Below are 22,555 nucleotides of genomic sequence, written 5' to 3' on the forward strand. Positions count from 1 at the left end.
TCCGCAGGAGCTTGCGAAAGATCAGGCCATTGAGGGTCGCTTTAAGGTATCCTTCTCGGGATAGAATCGTTTAAAGAAAGAGGGTCAATACGACGTAAAAAAAAAAGGTGCAACACGAGGACTTCCCAGGAGGTTACCCATCCAAGTACTACTCACGCACAAGCACGCTTAATTCCGAAGTTCTGATGGGATCCAATGTATTAGTGCTAGTATGATCGCACCTATTAAAGTGTGCGCACAAAATTATCATAAGCATGGGGCGACATAGAGTAACTCGAGCCCCGAAGCCTTGCAGGGACCGCAGGAGCCTGGGGAAGATCAGGCGATTGAGGATCGCTTTAAGGTATCCTTCTCGGGATAGAATTGTTTAAAGAAAGAGGGTCAGTACAACGTTAAAAAAAAAAAGGTGCAACACGAGGACTTCCTAGGAGGTCACCCATCCTAGTACAACACATGCACAAGCACGCTTAATTGCGGAGTTCTGATTGGATTTGGTGCATTAGTGATGGTATGATCGCACCTATTAAAGTGTGCGCACACAATTATCATAAGCTTGGGGCGCGACATAGAGTAACTCGAATTGCGAAGCCTTGCGGGGACTGTGGGAGCCTGGGGAAGATCAGGCCATTGAGGACCACTTTAAGGTATCCTTCTCGGAGTAGAATAGTTTAAAGAAAGAGGGTCAGTACAACGAAAAAAAAAAGAGGTGTACACGAGGACTTCCCAGGACATTACCCATCCTAGTACTACTCTCGCCCAAGCACGCTTGATTGCGGAGTTCTGATGGGATCCGGTGCATTAGTGCTGTATGATCGCACCTATTAAAGTGTGTGCACACAATTATCATAAGCATGGGGCGCGACATAGAGTAACTCGAGCCACGAAGCCTTGTGGGGACCACAGGAGCCTGCGAAAGATCAGGCCATTGAGGATCGTGATGCCAGGGCATCTAGGCCAGCTTCACTGACCTTTTCTTTACTATTTTAAGGTAGTTTCTTGCATTTTCTTAGTGAATAAGGCAAGTTTTGGATGAAAATACACTTACACCTTGATTCAAGCAACTATTGTGAATTTCACATGATTTCATGAGGATTTTACTAGAATTGAATGATAAATTGATGATGCATAATCTCATTACTTTGGCTAGAGCGTTGATGCACTTTATTTGCTTGATTTCAGGACAAAGGAAGCAAGGAAGAACCACGTTAGTAATCACATTAATCTAGTTAACGTGACCACTAACGTGGAATGGTAAATAGCTTGCAATGTTAAGGAGAAAAGTGATCACTAATAATGCCCGCGAAGCCATCATAAGCCCACGTTAATTGCCATGTTAACTAAGTTGACGTGGTAGTTAACGTGGAGACAAAAGAAAGCTCCAACGTTAATGGTAAACGTGAACACCACTAACGTTCCAAGAGTTGGCAATGAGCCACGTTAAGAGTCACGTTAACTTAGTTAACGTGAACTCTAACGCGGAAGAGAAGAACAATGCCAACGTTAGTGACACTCACCTTTGTCACTAACGTTGGATCAACTAGCATTGCCCACGTTAGTGGTCACGTTAAGACCACTAACGTGAAAGTTAATATAGAGCTGAGATTGATGAGCCAACGTTAGTGACACTCACCTTTGCCACTAACGTTGGAAGATGACATTACTACCACGTTAGTGGCCACGTTAACTTAGTTAACGTCAGCTCTAACGTGGAGAGTAGGGGCACTTTGAGCGTTAGTGACAAAGGTAAGTGTCACTAACACTCTCGAAGGTGAGGCATAACCACATTAAGAGCCATGTTAGTTACACTAACGTGAACTCTAACGTAGGGACAAAGGGCATAAGGCAACGTTAATGGGAAGGGTGAGTCCCAATAACTCTTGCGAAGGGTTATAAGCCAACGTTATTGGGAAAGGTGAGTTCCAATAACACTAGTGAAGATTTACAAGGCAACGTTAGTGGTCACGTTAGTGCCACTAATGTTGGAGTTAACGTAGGCTATATGGGGTTGGAACGTTAGTGAAAATTGTGATTGCCACTAACGTTCTCGAACCCACAATGTCACTTAACGTTAACTTCACTAACACTCGTGCCTAATTCATACTTCTCTGCAAGCTGGGCCCACTAAAGATTGGAACTGCTTCAACTCATGATCCAAAGCCCACATCCAAGACTTGAAAAACTCACTAGAAGATCAAGAGGAGTAGTATACATAGGAGTAGTTTTGAACTATAGAGGAGCTTGGCACTTTGGAGAACTACTCTCTGTATATTTATTTTTCTGCACTTTTAGCTGGGATGTGTTATTTTCTGCCATTTTCCATTTCTAGAGCTATGAACAACTAAACCCCTTTCATTGGGTTAGGGAGCTCTATTGTAATTTTGATGGATCAATTATAGTTTTCATTCTCTTCTTCTTTCTTCTCTTTTGATTTACTAGAAAGCTTTTAATCTTAATTCAATTGGTTAGTTGTCTTGGAAAAGAAACTCTCCATAAGTTGGATCTCCTCTGAGCCTTGGAAAAGGGATGAGAAGATCATGCTCGAAATGCTTTCTCATGTTAGACCAAATTGGGGTCTGGGCGGATATAGTGACATGTAATCCTCCTAACACTTTGATTTGGAAATACATGTGGTATAATCAATGACCATACTTCATCTCTTCCCATGAGCAATTAAATCAAGGAATTGGGCAATTGTTCAAGCTTAGAGAGATTGTATTACCAAGGAATTGGAATCCAATCACCTAAGATTGCCAAGGAGATCAATAGATGCACTGATTGAGGAAGAAATGAAAATGAACTTGATCCGGAGAATACAACATCTCCTGAGCCCAATGAATCCCCCATTTCTGATCTTACCCATTCTCTTATTTTCTGTCATTTATTTTCATGCTCATTACCCCAAATCCCCATTTAAGATTTTGCACTTTATTTTCTGCTATTTACTTTTCTGCCATTTAATTTTCTGCAATTGTCAAACTACACTCTGTTTAGCTCAACTAGCATACTCTTCCAACTAAAGTTGCTTGACCAATCAATCCCTGTGGGATTCGACCTCACTCTATTGTGAGTTTTTACTTGACGACAAATTTGATATACTTGTCGAAGGGAAATTTGTTGAGAAACAAGTTTTCGTGCATCAAGTTTATGGCGCCGTTGCCGGGGATTGATTTTGTATCAACAATGATTAAGTTGGAAGCTCACTAGATTGGGCATTTTTCCCTTGTTTGTTTACTTTATTCAGTCATTTATTTTCACTTTGTTTAACTTCTTCCTCATCCTCTATACCCTCTCTGTTTTTCTTTATTTCTTTGTTATTATCTACAATTCTGCTCACTAACCCACTAACTGTTTGATAATTTGCATCACTCACACTAACAATCACTCTAACAAGAATAACCTTTTCATTTTATCTCTTGCTACGTGTTTTGTTAGTTGTATGACAGGGAGAAGAGGGGGGACCTCAACTTCCTTTGATTCAGAACCTGAGAGAACTCTCTGAAGATTAAGGAGGGAAGCAAGAGGGAAAAGAGTTGTTGGTGCTGAGGAAGAGGAAGAGTACTTTGAACCCAAGATGGAAGAGAACTTGGAAAACAATCATGAAGAAGAAGCTCACAACCATGCTAGAGAAGGCCCTGCAAATCATGCTGGGCAAGAAAGGAGAGTTCTAGGCTCCTACATCAATCCAAATCCAGGAAACTGTGGAAGTAGCATTCAGAAGCCCACCATACATGCCAACAACTTTGAACTAAAACCCCAGCTCATCACCTTTGTTCAGAACAACTGCTCATTTGGAGGAAGTGCTCAAGAAGACCCCAATTAATATCTAACCATCTTCCTGAGAATTTGTGACACTGTGAAGTCTAATGGAGTCCACCCGGATGTCTATAGGCTGCTGTTGTTCCCTTTTTCACTCAGGGACAAGGCATCCAAGTGGCTCGAATCCTTTCCAAAGGAGAGCTTGACAAATTGGGAAGATATGGTGAACAAATTTTTGGCAAGATTCTACCCTCCTCAAAGAATTAACAGACTGAGAGCTGAGGTGTAGACTTTCAGGCAACAAGATGGTGAGACTCTCTATGAGGCATGGGAGAGGTTCAAGGACTTAACAAGAAGATGCCCACCAGATATGCTCAATGAATGGGTTCAACTTCACATTTTCTATGAAGGTCTTTCCTATAAGTCAAAGAAGGTTGTAGATCATTCATCAGGGGGCTCTCTAAACAAGAAGAAAACCATTGAAGAAGACATAGATGTCATTGAAACAGTAGTTGAGAATGACTACTTCTATGCCTCTGAAAGAAGTAACACTCGAGGAGTAATGGAGCTGAACCACATGGATACATTGCTAGCTCAAAATAAGATGATCACCAAGCAGCTAGCAGATCTCACCAAGAAGGTGGAGGAAAACCAAGTTGCAGCAGTCATCACTTCATCACCAACTCAAGAAGGAGTGAATATAAGAGAAGAAGGTGACTGGGAACAAGCTAACTATGTTGGAAACTCACCTAGACAAATCCATGACCCATACTCCAAAACCTACAACTCTGGATGGAGAAATCACCCCAACTTTGGTTAGGGAAATCAACAAGACCAAGGTCAAGACCAGAGACGCCACAACCTCAACTCCAACAACAATGCAACTCACCAATATACCTCACAGAGACCCTATCAACAACCACCTAACCACCCTTCTCAACCACCTAATCTCAACCCACCATCACTAACAGAGGATAGACTTTCAAAGATTGAGGCTCTACTTAAAGATCTTTGTAGAGAAATTTAAGATAGTAAAGCTTTCCGGGAAGAAGTACAATCCAACATGCAGAATTAAGATGCTGCAATCAAGAAACTTGAAACACAGATTGGGTTCTTATTCAAGCAAATCCCTGGACACAATAATTGTAGCAACATTAACTCAGCACCAAGGGAGGAATGTCAAGCCATCACCCTCAGAAATGGGAAGGAATTGAAGGAGATCCACAAGAAACCACCAGAGAAGAATTTGGATGAAGAAGACAAGGGACAAGAGGGAGCTCGAATCTCCATCCCTAAGTCACACCAAGAAGGAGAAGCGCTCGAACCATGCCTTTCAAAAGCTCCATACCCCCAGCAGCTCCAATTAAAAAAGAGGGGAGAGGATAACCAATTCTCAAGATTCTTGGAAATCTTCAATAAACTACAAATAAACATACCATTTGCTGAAGCAATAGAGCAAATGCCACTCTACGCCAAGTTCTTGAAGGAATTGATGACCAAGAAGAGAAGCTGGAAGAACAATGAGACTGTGGTACTCACCGAAGAATGCAGTGCCATCATCCAACACAAATTACCCCAGAAATTAAAGGATCCTGGGAGCTTCCAAATCCATTGTATCATAGGGGAAATCACAGTGGAAAAGGCTCTGTGTGATCTAGGAGCCAGCATAAATTTAATGTCCTTAGCGATGATGAAAAAAATAAAGATAGAGGAAGCCAAACCAACAAGAATGGCCCTGCAACTAGCAGACAGATCATTCAAGTTTCCCCATGGAATAGTAGAAGACTTGTTGGTAAAGGTGGGAGACTTTATCTTTCTAGCAAATTTCGTAGTATTAGACATGGAGGAAGGAGCTAAGACTTCCATCCTCCTGGGAAGGCCATTCTTGGCCATTGCCGGAGCCATTATTGATGTTCAAAAGGGTGAACTTGTCCTTAGATTACATGAGGAGAAAATGACATTCAATGTGTTTAAGGCCATGAGTTACCCACACAACTCATTGGGAGAATGTATGAGGTTGGATTCGGTGGAGGCTTTGGTGCAAGAAACTCTTGAAGAAGAACTTGAAGCATTAACAGAAGAAGAATTAACATCAAGTGAAGAGGCTGCAGCCGCTGAAATGCATGTTCAAGGCACACTAGAAGAAAAGGATGAAAGAAAAGAAGTACCTAAATTTGAGCTGAAGACACTGCCACCCACTCTCAAGTACGCATACTTGGGAGAATATAAAAGTTATCCGTGATCATAAACTTAGCCCTCAGCCAAGAACAAGAGGAAAGGTTGCCTCAAGTCTTACAAAAATATAGGGATGCCATTGAATGGACACTTGCTGACTTGAAGGGAATCAGCTCAGCCATATGTATGCATAAGATACTTTTGGAGGAGGATGCCAAACCTTCCATTTAACCCCAAAGAAGGTTAAATCCAGCTATGAAGGAAGTAGTACAGAAAGAAGTCATGAAGTTGTGGCAGGGAGGAGTAATCTATCCAATATCAGATAGCCCATGGGTCAGCCCAGTTCAAGTGGTTCCCAAGAAAGGAGGAATCACTGTGGTGCCCAACGAAAGAAATGAGCTAATCCCTACAAGAACCGTCACAGGATGGAAGATGTGTATTGACTATAGAAAGCTCAATAAAGCCACAAGAAAAGATCATTTCTCACTCCCTTTCATGGATCAGATGCTGGAAAGACTTGCAGGACATGCATACTATTATTTTTTAGATGGTTATTCAGGATATAACCAAATAGTGGTTGATCTAAGAGACCAAGAGAAAACATCATTCACCTGCCCCTATGGAGTGTTTGCCTACAGCCGCATGCCATTTGGGCTATGTAATGCACCTGCAACTTTTCAACACTGCATGCTTTCCATCTTCTCAGATATGATAGAGAAGTTCATTGAAGTTTTCATGGATGACTTCTCAGTATTCGGAGATTCCTTTCCTAATTGCTAAACCATCTTGCCTTGGTATTAAAAAGATGTCAAGAGACCAACTTAGTCTTGAATTGGGAAAAATGTCACTTCATGGTGACAGATGAAATAGTCCTTGGCCATAAAGTCTCTAACCAAGGCATTGAGGTAGACAGAGCTAAGGTGGAGCTAATTGAAAAATTACCTCCACCAAGTGACGTCAGGGCAATTAGGAGCTTTCTGGGAAATACTAGTTTTTATAGAAGGTTTATTAAAGATTTTTCAAAGATAGCCAAGCCCTTAAGAAACCTCCTAATGTCTGATACACCATTTATCTTTGATGAGAAATGCATGCTAGCATTTGAAAACTTTGAAAAAGAGGCTGTCCTTTGCCCCTATCATCACCCTACCTGATTGGAATCTACCATTCGAATTGATGTGTGATGCATCTGATTTCGCAGTTGGGACAGTGTTAGGACAGAGAAAAGAGAATTTGGTGCATGTCATATACTATGCTAGCAAGGTCCTCAATGATGCTCAACGGAATTATACCACCACCGAAAAGGAGTTGCTAGCAATAGTTTTTGCATTTGACAAATTTAGATCATACCTTATTGGCTCTAAAGTTATTATTTTCACTGATCACACAGCACTCAAATATCTATTTGCCAAACAGGAATCAAAACCAAGACTAACTAGATGGATCTTATTATTGCACGAATTCAACATCGAGATTAGAGACAAAAAGGGTGTGGAAAATAAGGTAGCAGATCATCTATCCAGAATCCCTTGTGAGAAGGATGATACCCATGATACAAGTGTAAATGAGTCTTTCCTAGATGAATAGTTAATGATGGTTCACAAAGCACCCTGGTTTGCAGATATTGCCAATTTTAAAGTAGCCGGTGACTTACCCCCTGGAATCAACAAATATCAAAGAAGAAAATTCATCAATGATGCTAAGTATTTCATTTGGGATGAACCCTATCTCTTTAAGAAATGCTCAGATGGAATCCTTAGGAGGTGCATCTCTGAAGAAGAAGGACGAGAGGTCCTGTTGGAGTTGTCATAGTGCTAGCTATGGAGGTCATTTTGGAGGAGAAAGAACTGCCGCAAAGGTACTGTAATGTGGGTTCTTCTGGCCCACTATCTTCAAGGATGCTAAAGAATTGGTGAAAAGCTGCAATAAGTGCCAAAGGGCTGGCAATCTGCCCAAGAGAAATGAGATGCCACAACAATACATTCTAGAGCTTGAACTGTTCGATGTGTGGGGGATCGACTTCATGGGACCATTTCCACCCTCATATTCGAACAAGTATATCTTGGTGGCAGTAGACTATGTATCTAAGTTGGTAGAGGCTGTGGCAACCCCAACCAATGACAACAAGGTAGTCATAAACTTTCTTCGAAGGAATATCTTCACCAGATTTGGAGTCCCACGAGCCCTCATCAGTGATGGAGGGAGCCATTTCTGCAATAGACCATTGGAAACCCTACTCCTAAGATATGGGGTGAAGCATAAGGTTGCCACACCTTATCATCCCCAAACAAGTGGGCAAACAGAGATATCTAACCGAGAGTTGAAAAGGATCTTGGAAAAGACTGTGGGGATATCAAGAAAGGACTGGGCAAAGAAGCTAGATGATGTTCTTTGGGCATACAGGACAGCCTTCAAAACACCAATTGGGATGTCCCCATATCAACTGGTATACGGCAAGGCCTGTCACTTGCCATTAGAGTTGGAGCACAAGGCCTCCTGGGCTCTTAAAACATTGAACTTAGACAGCACCACTGCTGGTGAAAAGAGGGTTTTGCAGCTTCAAGAAATGGAAGAGTTTAGGTCTCAAGCCTATGAAAATACCAAAATTTATAAGGAAAAATAAAAAAGGAGACATGATCTTAACCTGGCACCAAGAAGTTTCGAAGAAGGGCAATATATGCTTCTTTACAACTCCAGACTGAAACTCTTTCCTGGGAAACTCAAATCAAGATGGTCGGAGCCCTTTTCTAGTCACAAAAGTCTCACCTTATGGACACATAGACATCATGGAAGAAGGCTCAAAGAGGAGATTCACTGTAAATGGACAAAGACTTAAACACTATTTGGGCAGCGTAGGAAAACCCCCAAACAGAAGTATAACCTCAACTAAGGAATGAACCGTCGAGCTAGCGACGCTAAAAAAAGTGCTCTGTTGGGAGGCAACCCAACCTGAGGTAATTCTCTTTTCATGAGCCTTTCAATAAAAATTGCAAGTTGGATTCTCTGTAGTGTGAGGAGCTAAGTTTGGTGTTACACACCAAAAATAATTCAAGGGTGAATATAGGACTCTAAGTTTGGTGTTCCACCAAAAACTCTAGCTAAAGAGTGCATTGCAACCCTTCAGTGGTGAAACATTACTCTAGCAACCAGAGAACTTACTTGACAGAGGTTTAACCTCTAATGCATAGTTTATCTTTTTAACTCATAGTTGTTTCTTAATAAAAAGCACACAAGGTTTCTGCATAAATTCAATTTGTCGAAGTAAGCAAAGAACTAAGTTTGGTGTTCACACACCAAATTAAGTTCAGAAGCTCACAAGCACACATGCATGCTAACCCTTTTTCAAGTGCTTGGGGAAACAAGCAGCTCTCAATAGTGTTGCAGGAATTCAATCAATCTCAGGAAATGATCATACCTCATCATCCAAGGAAACAGACAAGGATGCAAATGCTAGGATGAGAATACCAAGGAAGACATCATGAGGTTGTATCAAACTATCTCGAAATGCAGAACTCTAATTGAAAAATGATTGAATAGAACCTTCATACTCTGCTTGTTCCTTTTTATTCACACCCAAGTGTGCTAGTCTAATGTCCTTTCTACATGTTCATCTTTCTTACTTGTATGCTTGTCCTTTAAGTTAATCAAAAAGAAAATGCTATGAAAAGAACAATAGTGGAGTTATTTCGTGAAGTAGGTTCTGAATGTTTGTGGTAGGATGATTAGTAAGCTAAGTTGGTTCACTAAACAAGGAAAGAAGGCAACTATCTACCCTGAATCCTATGCTTGAAACACATCCTATGAGACTAACTAAATAATAAGCTCCCAATAAGAAAAGAGAAAGAGCAATAAAAGTGAAAAGGAAAGAAACACAATAAGAAACAATGCTAGGCACCAAGGGTTTTAAGAATGAGGCATGTGTTTGAGGTGTTCATGTGTAAGGGATATGCTTGGATGAATAAGCTCTTAGGGGTGCCTCATCACTTGGTAACTTAGATTAACTGATCCAGGATTATCAGCTGAAAGTCCACTATCAAGAGTGACCTTTGCTACAGAACACTTAGTAACCCAAAGAGGTGCTGGACACAAGGTCTCAAGAAAGAAAAATAACAAACCATGTGCCTGTGGTGTGTATGTATGAGGAAAAGAGACTTGGGGGAGTAAGTCCGTAGGGGTGTCTTAACACCTAGCACCTTGAGCCAACTAGTTCGGGAGTGTTGACTGAAAGCTTATCATAAAGAGTCGCCCTCTTACAGAGCACTTAGCCAAAAGAAGAATGTAATAAACCTTGGAAAAGAAGGAAGGATCAAAATTAAGAAGTCTCAAAGGATGTAATCAAGAGAGTGACCAAGGACTTGATAAAGGCCTAAAACCTAGTAAAGGAAAGAACCTAAGTTGCTATGCATGAAACCCCATAAACCAGGAATTCTACTTCTATATTATCTTCTTGCTCTTTCATTCATTCTTCCTATGTTTCAGTACTTGCTTAGGGACAAGCAAGCTTTAAGTTTGGTGTTGTGATGCCAGGGCATCTAGGCCAGCTTCACTGACTTTTTCTTTACTGTTTTAAGGTAGTTTCATGCATTTTCTTAGTGAATAAGGCAAGTTTTGGATGAAAATATACTTACACCTTGATTCAAGCAACTATTGTGAATTTTACATGATTTCATGAGGATTTTGCTAGAATTGAATGATAAATTGATGATGCATAATCTCATGACTTTGGCTAGAGTTTTGCTGCACTTTATTTGCTTGATTTCAAGACAAAGGAAGCAAGGAAGAACCACGTTAGTACTCACGTTAATCTAGTTAACGTGATCACTAACGTGGAATGGTAAATAGCTTGCAATGTTAAGGAGAAAAGTGATCACCAATAACGCCCGCGAAGCCATCATAAGCCCACGTTAATTGCCACGTTAACTAAGTTAACGTGGTAGTTAACATGGAGACAAAAGAAAACTCTAACGTTAGTGGTAAACGTGAACACCACTAACATTCCAAGATTTGGCAATGAGCCACATTAAGAGTCACGTTAACTTAGTTAACGTGAACTCTAACGTGGAAGAGAGGTACAATGCCAACGTTAGTGACACTAACCTTTGTCACTAACGTTGGATCAACTAGCATTGCCCACATTAGTGGTCACGTTAAGACCACTAACGTGAAAGTTAACGTAGAGTTGAGATTGATGAGCCAACTTTAGTGACACTCACCTTTGTCACTAACATTGGAAGATGACATTACTACCATGTTAGTGGCCACGTTAACTTAGTTAACGCGAGCTCTAACGAGGAGAGTAAGGGCACTTTGATCGTTAGTGACAAGGTAAGTGTCACTAACGCTCTCGAAGGTGAGGCATAACCACGTTAAGAGCCACGTTAGTTACACTAACGTGAACTCTAACATAGGGACAAAGGGCATAAGGCAACGTTAATGGGAAAGGTGAGTCCCAATAACGCTTGCGAAGGGTTATAAGCCAACGTTATTGGGAAAGGTGAGTCCCAATAACGCTAGCAAAGATTTACAAGGCAACATTAGTGGTCACGTTAGTGCCACTAACATTGGAGTTAACGTAGGCAATATGGGGTTGAAATGTTAGTGAAAATTGTGATTGCCACTAACGTTCTCGATCCCACAATGTCACTTAACGTTAACTTCACTAACGCCCATGCCTAATTCATACTTCTCTGCAAGCTGGGCCCACTAAAGATTGGAACTGCTTCAACTCAAGATCCAAAGCCCACATCCAAGACTTGAAGAATTCACTAGAAGATCAAGAGGAGTAGTATATATAGGAGTAGTTTTGAACTATAGAAGAGCTTGGCACTTTGGAGAACTACTCTCTGTATATTTACTTTTCTGCACTTTTAGTTGGGATGTATTATTTTCTGCCATTTTCCATTTCTAGAGCTATGAACAACTAAACGCCTTTCATTGGGTTAGGGAGCTCTGTTGTAATTTTGATGGATCTCTTCTTCTTTCTTCTCTTTTGATTTACTAGAAAGCTTTCGATCTTAATTCAATTGGTTAGTTGTCTAGGAAAAGAAACTCTCCATAATTGGATCTCCTCTAAGACTTGGAAAAGGGATGAGGAGATCATGCTAGAAATGCTTTCTCATGTTGGACCAAATTGGGGTCTGGGCGGATATAGTGACATGTAATCCTCCCAACACTTTTTTTTAAATACATGTGGTATAATCAGTGACCATACTTCATCTCTTCCCATGAGCAATTAAATCAAGGAATTAGGCAATTGTTCAAGCTTAGAGAGATTGGATTACCAAGAAATTGGAATCTAATCACCTAAGATTGCCAAGGAGATCAATAGATGCATTGATTGAGGAAGAGATGAAAATGAACATGATCCGGAGAATACAATATCTCCTGAGCCCAATGAATCCCCCATTTCTAATCTTACCCATTCTCTTATTTTCTGTCATTTATTTTCATGCTCATTACCCCAAATCCCCATTTAAGATTCTACACTTTATTTTCTGCTATTTACTTTTTCGCCATTTAATTTTTTGCAATTCTCAAACTACACTCTGTTTAGCTCAACTAGCATACTCTTCCAACTAAAGTTGCTTGACCAATCAATCTCAGTGGGATTCGACTTCACTCTATTGTGAGTTTTTACTTGACGACAAATACTGTATACTTGCCGAAGGGAAATTTGTTGAGAAACAAGTTTTCGTGCATCAGATTGCTTTAAGGTATCCTTCTCGGCATAGAATCGTTTAAAGAAAGAGGGTCAGTACGACGTAAAAAAAAAGGTGCAACACGAGGACTTCTGAGGAGGTCACCCATCCTAGTACTTCTCACGCACAAGCATGCTTAATTGCGGAGTTCTGATGGGATCTGGTGCATTAGTGCTGGTATGATCGCACCTATCAAAGTGTGAGCACACAATTATCATAAGCATGGGGCACGACATAAGGTAACTCGAGCCGCGAAGCCTTACGGGGACCGCGGGAGCCTACGGAAGATCAAGCCATTGAGGATCGCTTTAAGGTATCCTTCTCAGGATAGAATCGTTTAAAGAAAGAGGATCAGTTCGACGTAAAAAAATAAAAAGAGGTGCAACACGAGGACTTCCCAGGAGGTCACTCATCCTAGTACTACTATCGCCCAAGCATGCTTAATTGCGGAGTTCTGATGGGATCCGGTGCATTAGTGTTGGTATGATCACACCTATTAAAGTGTGCGCACACAATTATCATATGCATGGGGCGCGACATAGGGTAACTCGAGTTGCGAAGCCTTGCGGGGATCGCGGGAGCCTGCAGAGGATCAGGCCAATGAGGACTGCTTTAAGGTATCCTTCTCGTGATAGAATAGTTTAAAGAATGAGGGTCAGTACGACGTAAAAAAAAAGAGGTGCAACACGAGGACTTTCCAGGAGGTCACCCATCCCAGTACTACTCATGCACAAGCACGCTTAATTGCAGTGTTCTGATGGGATCTGGTGCATTAGTGCTGGTATGATCGCACCTATTAAAGTGTGTGTAAGCAATTATCATAAGCATGGGGCGCGACATAGGGTAACTCGAGCCACGAAGCCTTAAGGGGACCGCGGGAGCCTGCGGAAGATCAGGCCATTGAGGTTCGCTTTAAGGTATCCTTCTCGGGATAGAATCGTTTAAAGAAAGAGGGTTAGTTCGACGTAAAAAAAAGAGGTGCAACACGAGGACTTCCCAGGAGATAACCTATCCTAGTACTACTCTCGCCCAAGCATGCTTAATTGCGGAGTTCTGATGGGATCCGGTGCATTAGTGCTGGTATGATCGCACCTATTAAAGTGTGCGCACAAAATTATCATAAGCATGGGGCGCGACATAGGGTAGCTCGAGCTACAAAAAATCAAGCCATTGAAGATCGCTCTACGGTATCCTTCTCGGGATAGAATTGTTTAAAGAAAGAGGTCCAGTACAACGTAAAAAAAATGAGGTGCAACACGAGGACTTCCCAGAAGGCCACCCATCCTAGTACTACTCTCTCCTAAGCACGCTTGATTGCGGAGTTCTGATGGGATCCGGTGCATTAGTGTTGGTAAGATCGCACCTATTAAAGTGTGCGCACACAATTATCATAAGCATGGGGCGCGACATACAGTAACTCGAGCCGCGAAGCCATGTGGGGACTGCGGGAGTCTGCGGAAGATTAGGCCATTGAGGATCGCTTTAAGGTATCCTCCTCGGGATAGAATCCTTTAAAGAAAGAGGGTCAGTATGACGTAAAATAAAAAAAGATGCAACACGAGGACATCCCAGGAAGTCACCCATCCTCGTACTACTCTTGCCCAAGCACGCTTAACTGTGGAGTTCTGGTGGGATCCGATGCATTAGTGCTGGTATGATCGCACCTATTAAAGTGTGCGCATACAATTATCATAAGCATGGTGCGCGACATAGTGTAACTCGATCCGCGAAGCCTTGCGAGGACCACGGGAGCTTGGGAAATATCAGGCCATTGAGGATCGCGTTAAGGTATCCTTCTCGGGATAGAATCGTTTAAAGAAAGAGGATTAGTACGACGTAAAAAAAAAGGTGCAACACGAGGACTTCCCAGGAGGTCATCCATCCTAGTACTACTCTCGCCCAAGCACGCTTGATTACGGAGTTCTGATGGGATCCGGGGCATTAGTACTGGTATGATCGCACCTATTAAAGTGTGCGCACATAATTATCATAGGCATGGGGCGCGATATTGAATAACTTGAGCTGCGAAGTCTTACGGGGACCGCGGGAGCCTGCGGAATCTCAAGCCATTGAGGATCACTTTAAGGTATCCTTCTTGAGGTAGAATTATTTAAAGAAAGAGGTTAGTACGATGATAAAAAAAAGTGGTGCAACACGAGGACTTTGATGAGCGGATAATTTATACTCTTTTTGGCATTGTTTTTAGGTAGTTTTTAGTATGATCTAGTTACTTTTAGTGATGTTTTCATTAGTTTTTATGCTAAAATTACATTTCTGGACTTTACTATGAGTTTGTGTGTTTTCTGTGATTTTCAGGTATTTTCTGGCTGAAATTGAGAGACCTGAGCAAAACTCTGATAGGAGGCTGACAAAGCACTGCTGATGCTGTTGGAATCTGACCTCCCTGCACTCAAAATGAATTTTCTAGAGCTATAGAACTCTAACTGGCGTGCTCTTAATGGCGTTGAAAAGTAGACATCCAGAGCTTTCAAGAAATACATAATAGTCTATACTTTATTCGTAATTAGATGACGTAAACTGGCGCTCAATGCCAGTTCCATGCTGCATTCTAGAGTCAAACGCCAAAAACACGTCACGAACCAGAGTTGAATGCCCAAAACACGTTACAACTTGGCGTTCAACTCCAAGAGAAGCCTCAGCTCATGGATAGATCAAGCTCAGCCCAAGCACACACCAAGTGGGCCCCGGAAGTGAATTTATGCATCAATTACTTACTTCTGTAAACCCTAGTATTTAGTATAAATAGAACTTTTTACTAGTGTATTAGACGCCTTTTGACCACATTACATCTTTGGTCTCAGTTTTATTTTATTATTCATCTTAGGAGACTATTGATCATGTTTATGGGGGCTGGCCATTCGGCCATGCCTGGACCTTCATCACTTATGTATTTTCAACGGTGGAGTTTCTACACACCATAGATTAAGGGTGTGGAGCTCTGCTGTACCTCGAGTTTTAATGCAAGTACTTCTATTTTCTATTCAATTCCGCTTGTTCTTATTTGAAGATATTTGTTGCACTTCAACATGATGAATGTGATGATCCGTGACACTCATCATCATTCTCACCTATGAACGCGTGACTGACAACCACTTCCGTTCTACCTTAGACCGGGCGCATATCTCTTGGATTCCTTAATCAGAATCTTCGTGGTATAAGCTAGAATTGATGGCAGCATTCATGGGAATCCAGAAAGTCTAACCTTGTCTGTGGTATTCCGAGTAGGATTCCAGGATTGAATGACCGTGACGAGCTTCAAACTCACGATTGTTAGGCGTGATGACAAACACAAAAGAATCAAGGGATTCTATTCCAACATGATCGAGAACTGACAGATGATTAGCCTGCTGTGACAGAGCATTTGGACCATTTTCACTGAGAGGATGGGATGTAGCCATTGACAACGGTGATGCCCTACATACAGCTTGTCATGGAAAGGAGTAAGGATGATTGAAGGAAAGCAGTAGGAAAACAGAGATTCAGAAGGCACAAGCAGCTCCATGCGCTTGTCTGAAATTCCCACCATTGAATTATATGAGTAACTATTTTCTATTTAATTTATTATTATTATTCGAAAATCCAATAATCTCTTAATATAGTTGAATCCGCTTGACTGGGATTTACAAGATGACCATAGCTTGCTTCATACCAACAATCTCTGTGGGATCAACCCTTACTCACGTAAGGTATTACTTGGACGACCCAGTACACTTGCTGGTTAGTTGTGCGGAGTTGTGACAAAGTGTGATTTATGTTTGAGAGCACCAAGTCTTTGGCGCCATTGTTAATGATCACAATTTCGTCCACCAAGTTTTTGGCGCCGTTGCTGGGGATTGTTCGAGTTTGGACAACTAACGATTCATCTTGTTGCTCAGATTAGGTAATTTTCTTTTCAAAAAAAAAAGTTTTCAAAAATTTTTTAAAATTTTTCTTTGTTTTCGTTTTTCCCAAAAATTATTTTCGAAAAAAATAATAAAATAAAATACACAAAAAAATCATAAAATCATAAAAATAAAATATAATTTGTGTTTCTTGTTTGAGTTTTGAGTCAATTTTTTAGTTAGGTGTCAATTGCATGCTTTAAAAATCTCTTGCATTTTTTCAAAAATTCATGAATTCATAGTGTTCTTCATGATCTTCAAGTTGTTCTTGGTAAGTCTTCTTGTTTGATCTTGATGTTTTCTTGTTTTGTATCTTTTGTTGTTTTTCATATGCATTTTTTGTTTGTTAGAGTCCAAGCATTAAAGAATTCTAAGTTTGGTGTCTTGCATGTTTTCTTTGCATCAAGAATTTTTCAAAAATATGTTCTTGATGTTCATCATGATCTTCAAAGTGTTCTTGGTGTTAATCTTGACATTCATAGTGTTCTTGCATGCATCTTGTGTTTTGATCCAAAATTTTTATGTTTTGGGTCATATTTGTGTTTTTCTCTCTCATCATTAAAAATTCAAAAATAAAAAATTTATATCTTTTCCTTAATTTTCTCATAATTTTCGAAAATTTGAGTTGACTTAGTCAAAAAATTTTAAAATTAGTTGTTTCTTATAAGTCAAGTCAAATTTTCAATTTTAAAAATCTTATCTTTTTAAAACTTTTTCAAAAATTAAATCTTTTTTATTTTTCTTATTAATTTTCAAAAATTCTTTAAAATATTTTTCAAAAATCTTTTTCTTAATTTTTTCTTTATTTTCAAAAATTATGCTAACAATTAATATGATTGATGCAAAAATTTGAAGTTTGTTACTTTCTTGTTAAGAAAGGTTCAATCTTTAAATTTTAGAATCTTATCTTTTTAGTTTCTTGTTAGTTATGTAATTAATTTTAATTTTAAAAATTAAATCTTTTCTAACCATATCTTTGTAATCATATATTTTGTATCATATCTTTTTCAAAATTTTATCTTTTTCAAAAATTTGATTTTAAAATATCTTTTCTAACTTCTTATCTTCTTATCTTTTCAAATTTGATTTTCAAATCTTTTTCAACTAACTATTTGACCTTTTGTTTGTTTCTTATCTTTTTCAAAACCACCTAACTACTTTTCCCTCTCTACTTTTCGAAAATATCTCATCCCTTTTTCAAAAAAATTCTTTTTAATTAACTAATTATTTTAAATTTTAATTTTAATTCTATCTCATTTTTAATTTTCGAAAATCACTAACTCATTTTCAAAATTAATTTTCAAATTCTCTCTCTCATCTTCTTCTATTTATTTATTTAATTACTAACACTTCTCTTCATCTCTCTTCATCTCCAATCACTTCCTCTATCCTTACCTTTGTGTTTGGATTATTCCTTCTTCTTAATCCTTATCCACTTTCTTCTTCTACTAATAATAAGGATCCTCTTTACTGTGACATAGAGGATTCCTCTTCCTTTTCTTTTTCTCTTCTCTTTCATATGAGCAGGAACAAGGAAAAAAACACTCTTGTTGAAGCTGATCCTGAACCTAAAAGGACTCTGAAGAAGAAACTAAGAGAAGCTAAATTACAACAATTCAAAGGCAACCTTTCTGAAATTTTCGAACAAGAGAAGGAGATGGCAGCCGAACCCAACAACAATAATGCAAGGAGGATGCTTGGTGATTTTACTAAACCCACGTCCAAGTTTGATGGAAGAAGCATCTCAATTCCTGCCATTGGAGCAAACAATTTTGAGCTGAAACCTCAATTAGTTGCTTTAATGCAACAGAACTGCAAGTTTCATGGACTTCCATCTGAAGATCCTTACCAGTTTTTAACTGAGTTCTTGCAGATTTGTGAGACTGTTAAAACAAATGGAGTAGATTCTGAAGTCTATAGGCTCATGCTTTTCCGTTTTGCTGTAAGAGAGAGAGCTAGAACATGGTTGGACTCACAACCTAAAGATAGCCTGGACTCCTGGGATAAGCTGGTCACGGCCTTCTTGGATAAATTCTTTCCTCCTCAAAAGCTGAGCAAGCTTAGAGTGGATGTTCAGACCTTCAAGCAAAAAGATGGTGAATCCCTCTATGAAGCTTGGGAAAGATACAAGCAGATGACCAAAAAGTGTCCTTCTAACATGTTTTCAGAATGGACCATATTAGATATATTCTATTATGGTCTATCTGAGTTTTCCAAAATGTCATTGGACCATTCTGCAGGTGGATCCATTCACCTAAAGAAAATTCCTGCAGAAGCTCAAGAACTTATTGACAAGGTTGCAAATAACCAATTCATGTACACTTCTGAGAGGAATTCTGTGAATAATGGGACGCCTCAGAGGAAGGGAGTTCTTGAAATTGATGCTCTGAATGCCATATTGGCTCAGAACAAAGTGTTGACTCAGCAAGTCAACATGATTTCTCAAAGTCTAAACGGATGGCAAAATGCATCCAATAGTACTAAAGAGGCATCTTCTGAAGAAGAAGCTTATGATCCTGAGAACCCTGCAATGGCAGAGGTAAATTACATGGGTGAATCTTATGGAAACACCTATAATTCATCATGGAGAAATCATCCAAATTTCTCATGGAAGGATCAACAAAAGCCTCAACAAGGCTTTAATAATGGTGGAAGAAATAGGCTCAGCAATATCAAGCCTTATCCATCATCTTCTCAGCAACAGACAGAGAATTATAAACAGAATACCTCTAATTTAGCAAATATAGTCTCTGATCTGTTTAAGGCCACTTTAAGTTTCATGAGTGAAACAAGGTCCTCCATCACAAATTTGGAGGCACAAGTGGGCTAGCTGAGTAAGAAAGTAACTGAAACTCCTCCTAGTACTCTCCAAGCAATACAAAAGAGAATCCAAAGAGAGAGTGTAAGGCCATTGATATAGTCAATATGGTCGAATGCAGAGAGGGAAGAAATGACGAAAATCCTAGTGAGGAAGACCTCCTGGGACGTCCTCTGAGCAAGAAGGAGTCCCCTATTGAGGACCTAAAGGAATCTGAGGCTCATATAGATACCATAGAGATTCCATTAAACCTCCTTCTGCCATTCATGAGCTCTGAAGACTATTCTTCCTATGAAGAGGATGAAGATGTAACTGGAGAGCAAGTTGCTCAATATTTAGGAGCTATCATGAAGCTGAATGCCAAGTTGTTTGGTAATGAGACTTGGGAAGGTGAACCTCCCTTGCTCATTAGTGAACTAGATACATGGGTTCAGCAAACATTACCTCAAAAGAGACAAGATCCTGGCGAATTCTTAATACCCTGTACCATAGGCACCATGACCTTTAACAAGGCTCTATGTGACCTGGGGTCAAGCATAAATCTTATGCCACTCTCTATAATGGAGAAACTAGGGATCATTGAGGTACAGCCTGCCATATTCTCATTACAAATGGCAGACAAGTCAGTAAGACAAGCTTATGGATTGGTAGAGGACGTGTTAGTGAAGGTTGAAAGCCTTTACATCCCTGCTGATTTCATAATCTTAGAAATTTGGAAAGGGGAGGATGAATGCATCATCCTTGGAAGACCTTTCCTAGCCACAACAGGAGCTGTGATTGATGTTGACAGAGGAGAGCTAGTCCTTCAATTGAATGGGGACTACCTTGTGTTTAAGACCCAAGGGTGTTCTTCTGTAAACATGGAAAAGAGGCACAGTAAGCTTCTCTCAATACAGAGTCAAATAAAGCCCCCACAATCAAACTCTAAGTTTGGTGTTGGGAGGTCACAACCAAACTCTAAGTTTGGTGTTGAGAAGCCCCACATTTAAACTCTAAGTTTGGTGTTGGGAGGCCCTCATCATGCTCTAAACATCTGTGAGGCTCTATGAGAGCCATTGTCAAGCTACTGACATTAAAGAAGCGCTTGTTGGGAGGCAACCCAATTTTTATTTATCTAATTTTATTTTATTTTCATTGTTCTTTTATGTTTTATTAGGTTCATGATCATGTGGAGTCACGAAAAAAATTTTAAAATTAAAAACAGAATAAAAAATAGCAGAAGAAAAATCACACCCTAGAGGAAGGACTTACTGGCGTTTAAACGCCAGTAAGGAGCATCTGGCTGGCGTTTAACGCCAGAACAGAGCATGGATCTGGCGTTGAATGCCAGAAACAAGCAACATCCCGGCGTTTGATGAGCGGATAATTTATACGCTTTTCGGCATTGTTTGTAGGTAGTTTTTAGTAAGTTCAAGCTACTTTTTAGGGATGTTTTCGAGAGCCTGCGAAAGATCAGGCCATTGAGGATCGATTTACGGTATCCTTCTCAGGATAGAATCGTTTAAAGAAAGAGGGTCAGTACGTCGTAAAAAAAAAAGTGGTGCAACACGAGGACTTCCCAGGAGGTCACCCATCCTAGTACCACTCACGCACAAGCACGCTTAATTGCAGAGTTCTGATGGGATCCGGTGCATTAGTGCTGGTATGATTGCACCTATTAAAGTATGCGCAAACAATTATCAAAAGCATGGGGCGCGACATAGGGTAACTCGAGCCGCAAAGCCTTACGGGAACCGCAGGAGCCTGCGGAAGATTAGGCGATTGAAGATCGCTTTAAGGTATCCTTCTTGGGATAGAATCGTTTAAAGAAAGAGGGTCAGTACGACGTAAAAAAAATATGCAACACGAGGACTTCCCAGGAGGTCACCCATCCTAGTACTACTCATGCCCATGCACGCTTAACTGCGGAGTTCTGGTGGGATCCGGTGCATTAGTGCTGGTATGATCGCACCTATTAAAGTGTGCGCACACAATTATCATAAGCATGGGGCGCGACATGGAGTAACTCGAGCCGCGAAGCCTTGCAGGGACCACGGGAGCCTGCGGAAGATCAGGCCATTGAGGATCACTTTAAGGTATCCTACTCGGGGTAGAATAGTTTATAAAGAGAGGGTCAGTAAGACGTAAAAAGCAAAAGGAGGTGCAACATGAGGACTTCCTAAGAGGCCACCCATCCTAGTACTACTCTCGCCAAAGCACGCTTGATTGCGGAGCTCTGATGGGATCTGGTGCATTAATGCTGGAATGATTGCACCTATTAAAGTGTGCGCACACGATTTTCATAAGCATGGGGCACGATATAGAGTAACTTGAGCCGCGAAGCCTTGTAGGGACCGTGGGAGCCTGCGGAATCTTAGGCCATTGAGGATCACTTTAACGTATCCTTCTCTGGGTAGAATTGTTTAAAGAAAGAGGTCAGTACGACGTAAAAAAAAAGAGGTGCAACACGAGAACTTCCCAGGAGGTCACCCATCCTAGTACTACTCTCGCCCAAGCATGCTTGATTGCAGAGTTCTGATGGGATCCGGTGCATTAGTGATGGTATGATCGCACCTATTAAAGTGTGCGCACTAAATTATTATAAGCATGGGGCACGACATAGAGTAACTCGCGCCGCGAAGCCTTGTGGGGACCACGGGAGCCTGCAGAAGATCAGACGATTGAGGATCGCTTTAAGGATATCCTTCTCGGGATAGAATCATTTAAGGAAAGAGGATCAGTACAGCGTAAAAAAAAAGAGGTGCAACACGAGGAGTACTACACATGCACAAGCACGCTTAAATGCGGAGTTCTGATGGGATCTGGTGCACTAGTGCTGGTATGATCGCACCTGTTAAAGTGTGTGCACACAATTATTATAAGCATGTTGCGTGACATAGAGTAATTTGAGCCGCAAAGCCTTGCGGGGATCGCAGGAGCTGGGGAAGATCAGGCCATTGAGGATCGCTTTAAGGTATCCTTTTCGGGATAGAATCGTTTAAAGAAAGAGGGTCAGTACGACGTAAAAAAAAAAGAGGTGCAACACGAGGACTTCCCAGGAGGTCACCCATCCTAGTACAACTCTCGCCCAAGCACGCTTGACTGCGGAGTTCTGATGGGATCCGATGCATTAGAGCTGGTATGATCACACCTATTAAAGTGTGCTCACACAATTATCATAAGCATGGCGTGCAACATAGAGTAACTCAAGCCGCAAAGCCTTGTGGGGA

General features: G+C 40.6%; 12 non-coding genes and 5 pseudogenes across 12 annotated transcripts; all 17 read right to left on the reverse strand.

The window, feature by feature from the left end:
- Positions 1-104: 104 nt before the first annotated feature.
- On the reverse strand, positions 105-223 carry LOC112699411 (5S ribosomal RNA). Its single transcript, XR_003152479.1, has one exon. It is a non-coding gene; the product is annotated as a 5S ribosomal RNA (ribosomal RNA).
- Positions 224-403: 180 nt separating this feature from the next.
- On the reverse strand, positions 404-522 carry LOC112699516 (5S ribosomal RNA; annotated as a pseudogene).
- A 181-nt stretch (positions 523-703) lies between these two features.
- LOC112699514 (5S ribosomal RNA) lies at positions 704-820 on the reverse strand (annotated as a pseudogene).
- Positions 821-4,024: 3,204 nt separating this feature from the next.
- LOC112699653 (small nucleolar RNA R71) lies at positions 4,025-4,132 on the reverse strand. Its single transcript, XR_003152597.1, has one exon. It is a non-coding gene; the product is annotated as a small nucleolar RNA R71 (small nucleolar RNA).
- An 8,566-nt stretch (positions 4,133-12,698) lies between these two features.
- On the reverse strand, positions 12,699-12,817 carry LOC112699345 (5S ribosomal RNA). The gene has a single exon (XR_003152424.1). It is a non-coding gene; the product is annotated as a 5S ribosomal RNA (ribosomal RNA).
- Positions 12,818-13,002: 185 nt separating this feature from the next.
- On the reverse strand, positions 13,003-13,121 carry LOC112699387 (5S ribosomal RNA). The gene has a single exon (XR_003152459.1). It is a non-coding gene; the product is annotated as a 5S ribosomal RNA (ribosomal RNA).
- A 181-nt stretch (positions 13,122-13,302) lies between these two features.
- Positions 13,303-13,421, reverse strand: LOC112699392 (5S ribosomal RNA). Its single transcript, XR_003152462.1, has one exon. It is a non-coding gene; the product is annotated as a 5S ribosomal RNA (ribosomal RNA).
- A 180-nt stretch (positions 13,422-13,601) lies between these two features.
- LOC112699181 (5S ribosomal RNA) lies at positions 13,602-13,720 on the reverse strand. The gene has a single exon (XR_003152297.1). It is a non-coding gene; the product is annotated as a 5S ribosomal RNA (ribosomal RNA).
- A 152-nt stretch (positions 13,721-13,872) lies between these two features.
- On the reverse strand, positions 13,873-13,991 carry LOC112699442 (5S ribosomal RNA; annotated as a pseudogene).
- Positions 13,992-14,173: 182 nt separating this feature from the next.
- On the reverse strand, positions 14,174-14,292 carry LOC112699424 (5S ribosomal RNA; annotated as a pseudogene).
- Positions 14,293-14,471: 179 nt separating this feature from the next.
- On the reverse strand, positions 14,472-14,590 carry LOC112699120 (5S ribosomal RNA). The gene has a single exon (XR_003152240.1). It is a non-coding gene; the product is annotated as a 5S ribosomal RNA (ribosomal RNA).
- A 3,994-nt stretch (positions 14,591-18,584) lies between these two features.
- Positions 18,585-18,688, reverse strand: LOC112700224 (small nucleolar RNA R71). Its single transcript, XR_003153137.1, has one exon. It is a non-coding gene; the product is annotated as a small nucleolar RNA R71 (small nucleolar RNA).
- Positions 18,689-20,883: 2,195 nt separating this feature from the next.
- LOC112699243 (5S ribosomal RNA) lies at positions 20,884-21,002 on the reverse strand. The gene has a single exon (XR_003152354.1). It is a non-coding gene; the product is annotated as a 5S ribosomal RNA (ribosomal RNA).
- A 178-nt stretch (positions 21,003-21,180) lies between these two features.
- Positions 21,181-21,299, reverse strand: LOC112699087 (5S ribosomal RNA). The gene has a single exon (XR_003152209.1). It is a non-coding gene; the product is annotated as a 5S ribosomal RNA (ribosomal RNA).
- A 184-nt stretch (positions 21,300-21,483) lies between these two features.
- Positions 21,484-21,602, reverse strand: LOC112699484 (5S ribosomal RNA; annotated as a pseudogene).
- Positions 21,603-21,782: 180 nt separating this feature from the next.
- LOC112699207 (5S ribosomal RNA) lies at positions 21,783-21,901 on the reverse strand. The gene has a single exon (XR_003152320.1). It is a non-coding gene; the product is annotated as a 5S ribosomal RNA (ribosomal RNA).
- A 458-nt stretch (positions 21,902-22,359) lies between these two features.
- LOC112699034 (5S ribosomal RNA) lies at positions 22,360-22,478 on the reverse strand. Its single transcript, XR_003152159.1, has one exon. It is a non-coding gene; the product is annotated as a 5S ribosomal RNA (ribosomal RNA).
- Positions 22,479-22,555: the final 77 nt, after the last annotated feature.

This window comes from Arachis hypogaea, chromosome 6, assembly GCF_003086295.3.
Source record: "Arachis hypogaea cultivar Tifrunner chromosome 6, arahy.Tifrunner.gnm2.J5K5, whole genome shotgun sequence".
Taxonomy (NCBI): Eukaryota; Viridiplantae; Streptophyta; class Magnoliopsida; order Fabales; family Fabaceae; genus Arachis; species Arachis hypogaea.